The following is a 5,195-nucleotide window of genomic DNA, read 5'->3' as shown; positions in this document are numbered from 1 at the left end:
ATACCAGTAATAAATATGTAAACAATAAATACCGAGGGCATGAGATGAAGAGTCCTTGACAGAGAGTTGATTGGTTGTGGGAACATTTCAATGATGGATGAGGAAGTTGCCCCTTCACTGAAATGCGTCCCTCGTTAAAATTCTGTCCGCTTGTATATGCCATTTCTGCCCTGGGGAAAATGTCTCTGTCTGTCTGCTCGGTCTCTGCCTCTTATCATCTCATACAGCTCTGTCAAATTGCCTCTAATCCTCCTTTGCTCCAAAGAGGAAAGCCCCAGCTCCCTCAACCTACCCTCATGAGACGTGCTCTCCAATCCAGGTAAATCCCCTTGGCACCCTCTGTAAGGTTTCCACACCCTTCCTGTAACGGCCAGAACTGATCACAACCCTCCAGCTGAGGTCTGGCCGGGCCTTTATACAAAATTACCTCAGAACTCTTCAACACAAACCCTGAGCAATGGAGACCAACACAGCAAACAGCTTGTTTGTGAAATGGTCACAAAAATTGGTCAAGCCCATCTTTTGCAACAAATGGAAACAGGCCATCTCGGCCCTTCTAGTCCGTGCCGAACACTTACTCTCACCTAGTCCCACCGACCTGCACTCAGCCCACAACCCTCCATTCCTTTCCTGTCCATGCACCTATCCAATTTTACTTTAAATGACAATATCGAACCTGCCTCTACCACTTCTACTGGAAGTTCATTCCACACAACAAAAACTCTCCGAGTAAAGAAATAGCACCTCGTATTACCCCTAAACTTTTGCCCCCTAACTCTCAACTCAAGTCCTCTTGTTTGAATCTCCACTACTCTCAACGGAAAAAGCCTATCCACATCAACTCTATCTATCCCCCTCATAATTTTAAATACCTCTATCAAGTCCCCCCTCAACCTTCTACGCTCCAATGAATAGAGACCTAACTTGTTCAACCTTTCCCTGTAACTTAGGTGCTGAAACCCAGGTAACATTCTAGTAAATCTCCTCTGTACTCTCTATTTTGTTGACACCTTCTTAACCACCTGATCAACTTTCACACACCATCTAATTGTTTTTTTTACCCTTCCATTATAGATCAAGCTTATTCGGCTTGGAAAACTAAGGGATTACTAAGATTTTCTGATTTATTTTTAGATAATTGTTTCATGTCTTTTGAGCAATTATCCAACAAATATAACTTGCCGAGATTTCATTTTTTTAGTTATTTACAGATTAGACATTTTTTAAGTTCTGTACTCTCTACGTTTCCAATTTTGTGCCTTCAGATACTTTGGAGAGTTTATTTGAATTAGACCCTTTTCAAAAAGGGCTTATTTCAAAACTTTATAATATAATTATGAAGATACGTTTAGAGCCTCTTTATAAGACTAAACAGGATTGTGAAAGAGAGCTTAGTTTTAGTATTTCTAGTGAGAATTGGGATAGAATTCTTCAATTAGTTAATACATCATCGTTATGTGCCAAACATTCACTAATACAGTTTAAGGTTGTACATAGGGCCCATATGTCCAAGGATAAATTAGCTCATTTTTACTCTCATATAAGTCCTATTTGTGATAGATGTCATTCTGAAATTGCGTCTTTAACTCACATGTTTTGGTCGTGCTCATTTTTGGAGAAATATTGGAAAGATATTTTTGATATTATTTCTGCGGTTTTGAATATCGATTTACAACCTCATCCTATTACCGCAATTTTTGGTTTACCAATCTTAGACTCACTGCATTTATCTTCTTCAGCCCATCGAATGATTGCATTTCTAACTCTGATGGCTAGAAGATCTATATTGTTGAATTGGAAAGAAATTGATCCTCCCACTGTATTTAATTGGTTCTCTCAAACTATGTTATGTTTAAATTTAGAAAAAATTAGAAGTGGTACTTTTGAGACTTCTATTAAATTTGAAAAGTTATGGAGACCATTTATTCAACGTTTTCATATGATGTAATATGACCCTGTGCCAAGTTCATTTGATTTCCCAGCTTTTAGCTTATGTATTTTGAAAGGACCGGAAGTGACGGCATGGATGAATAGTTATTTTTGTGAGATATTATAAACAGCCCCCCTTTTTTTTTCCTTCTCTTTTTTTTGTTTTTTTTCTTTTATATTACTTATTAGTTATAGTTATTAGATTAGATTAGCTAGTTCTGCATTATATAATTTTTTTTTGTTTTTTTTCTTTCTTTTTTCTGTTTTTTTTATATTATACATTATGAAATATTTAGATTTACTATGTCCATACATTTATCTTATGGCCTATGTCTTGGTAAATTCATTTATATTGTAACTATTATGTATGTTTTTTTTTCATATGTAATGGAATGTGTATGTTGGTAATTTCTTTATCAATATATCATCTGTATTCTGTTCATATTATTAATATTAATAAAAAGATTTAGAAAGAAAGAAAAGAAAAGAGTAGCACAGTACAGGCCATTCGGCCCACAGTGTTGCGCTGACCTTTTAACCTACTCCAAGATCAATCTAACCCTTCTCTCCGACAAAACCAAAACCTTTGAGACGAAGATCTATTGTTGAGCGTGTCAGAAGGTGGGACTAACACGTTTGACTGGAATTATCGGAGAAGGAGGCGGGCAGCACGGTCATGTGACATTATTGCACCGCTATTGCAGCCAGGGGTGTCGGAGTTCAGAGTTCAACTCCTGCCTCCTCTGTAAGGAGATTGTACGCCCTCCCCTGGGCACATGTAGGTTTCCTCCGGGTACTCTGGTTCCCCCCCACCCCCCACAAGGATGTACTGGTTGGTGGGTTAATTGGTCATTGTAAATTGTTCTGGGATTAGGCCACAGCTAAATCCAGGGGTTGCTGGGCAGTGTGGTGCATTGGGCTGGATTAGCCTGTTCAACAGAATCTCTAAATCAATTAACAGGCCCTTTGGCCCATCTAGGCCATGCTGGACCATTATTCTGCCTAGTGCCGGGCACATGGAGCACACCCCGACATGCCCCCTCCCCTCCATGCACCTATCCAATCTTCTCTCAAATGCTGAGATCAAACTCCCACCCACCACTCCCGCCAGCGGCTCGTTCCACACTCACCACCCTGTGGGTGTTGCCCTCGCGCTCCCTAAAATATCTCACCCTTCACCCTTCACCCATGACTTCTTGTTGTAATCCCACCCACCCTCAGAGGGGAATGCTGTGTGCACTTACCCTATCTATACCCCGTAAGAATTTGCATACCGCTATCAAATCTCCCCTCGTTCTCCTACACTCCGAGGAACAAAGTCCGGACCTACTCGAGTGGACAGCCAGAGACGTTTTCGCAGGGCAGAGATGCCTGATATGGTGGGGCATAATTTTAACATGACTGGGGAGATGTCTTTTAACACTGAGAGTGACAGGTACATGAAACGCACTGTCGGGACCAGTGGTAGAGGCAGATACATGGGGGCATTTAAGGTGCATTAGGTAAATACATTAGGGGCACTTAAGGGACTTCCAGACTTTCATGGGTGATGAAAATTGTGGGGCTCTGCAGGAGAGAAGGGTTAGATTGATCTTGGAGTAGACTGAAAGGTTGGCACAATGTTGTGGGCCAAAGGGCCTGTACTGTGCTTTAATGTTCTGTTCAATCTTCCTCCTATAACTCAGCTCTTCAAGTACTGGCGACATCCTTGTAAATCTTCTCTGTGCTCTGTCAATCCTATTGATATCTGTCCTGCAAGTAGAACATCGAAAACCGACAGCACAATACAGGCCCTTCGGCCCACAAAGCTGTGCCAAACGTGTCCCTACCTTAGAAATTACTAGGGTTAATCTTTCTTTCTGAGCTCCATGTACCTATCCAGGAGTCTCTTAAAAGACCCTATCATATCCGCCCCCACCACTGTCGCCGGCAGCCCATTCCGCACACTCACCACTCTCTGCGTAAAAAATTTACCCGTGACATCTCCTCTGCACCTACTTCCAAGCACCTTAACACTGTACCCTCTCGTGCTAGTCATTTCAGCCCTGGGAAAAAGCCTCTGACTATTCACACGATCCACGCCTCTCATCATCTTGTACACCTCTATCAGGTCACCTCTCACCCTCCGTCACTCCAAGGAGAAAAGGCTGAGTACACTCAAACTATTCTCATGAGGCATGCTCCCCAATCCAGGCAATGTCCTTGTAAATCTCCTCTGCACCCTTTCTGCAGTTTCCACATCCTTCCTGTAGTGAGGCAACCAGTAGGTTATCAAAACCAAACCTCAGAATGGGGAAGGAATGTGAACTAAGTGACTTTGACCCTTGGGGCCAGACGGGGTGGTTTGAGTGTCTCAGGAACTGACATGTACAACAGTCTCTAGAGTTTACAGAAAATGAAAAGCAGAAACATTCAGAGTGGCAGTTCTGTGGGTGAGAATGCCTCGTTAATGAGAGAGGTCAGGGGAGAATGGCCAGACCAGTTCAAACCGACAGGAAGGTGACAGTAATTCAGTGGTGTGCAAACAAGCATCTCTGAATGTTCGGGTATGGCGTTGTGGTGACCTGTGGTCAGTCCGGATGTCCACAGTGAGCACTGATGTGAAGGTGCTGTGACACAGCTGTTCAGTCCTGGTGTGCACAGGCGTGAGTGTGAGCCGGTAAAAACGTGCGTGCGAATATACACCGAGTGGCCACTGTATTAGGGACCTACCTGTATTAGGTACACCTACCCATTACTGCAAATGTCTAATCAGCCAATCAGCCTGAGGCTGTGCTCTCTGCTCTGGCACTACCCCCCTCTGCATGTCCACTCAATGTCTGGTAGGTTTCAATGAGGTTCCCCTCAGCAAGTCCAGGCCCAGAGTCACCAAGCACTGTTAACCCTCTCACTCCTGGATTTCTTCTCATGAACCCCTGGGTCTCCTGCAGGGCGAGCACATTTGTCCTCAGAAAGGGGCCCCACAACTGCTCACGGTATCTGACCAGCGCCTTACAAAACCCACCGTGCTTCTGTCCTGGCCCTCTCCAAATGACCGTAATGTTGCTCTGGCCGTCCTTCCCACTGGGTGGGACGCAGATCACTGAACTCCTGCCCCACTCGGACTCTGGCGGTTCAAGGGAGGGACACGCGATAAACGCTGGTGGTGTCAAGATTCCTGGATGAAGAATTGAGCAAACCTGTGATTGCAAAGACCAGTGGTCAGGCAAGCAACTCATCCATCCCTTTTCCCCGGTTTCAGTCTGTGACCTTCCTTGCTTCGGGAC

This window comes from Hypanus sabinus, chromosome 24 (genome assembly GCF_030144855.1).
Source record: "Hypanus sabinus isolate sHypSab1 chromosome 24, sHypSab1.hap1, whole genome shotgun sequence".
NCBI classification, from domain to species: Eukaryota; Metazoa; Chordata; class Chondrichthyes; order Myliobatiformes; family Dasyatidae; genus Hypanus; species Hypanus sabinus.
The sequence above is the reverse complement of the archived record's forward strand: the minus strand, read 5'-3'. Positions refer to the sequence as shown.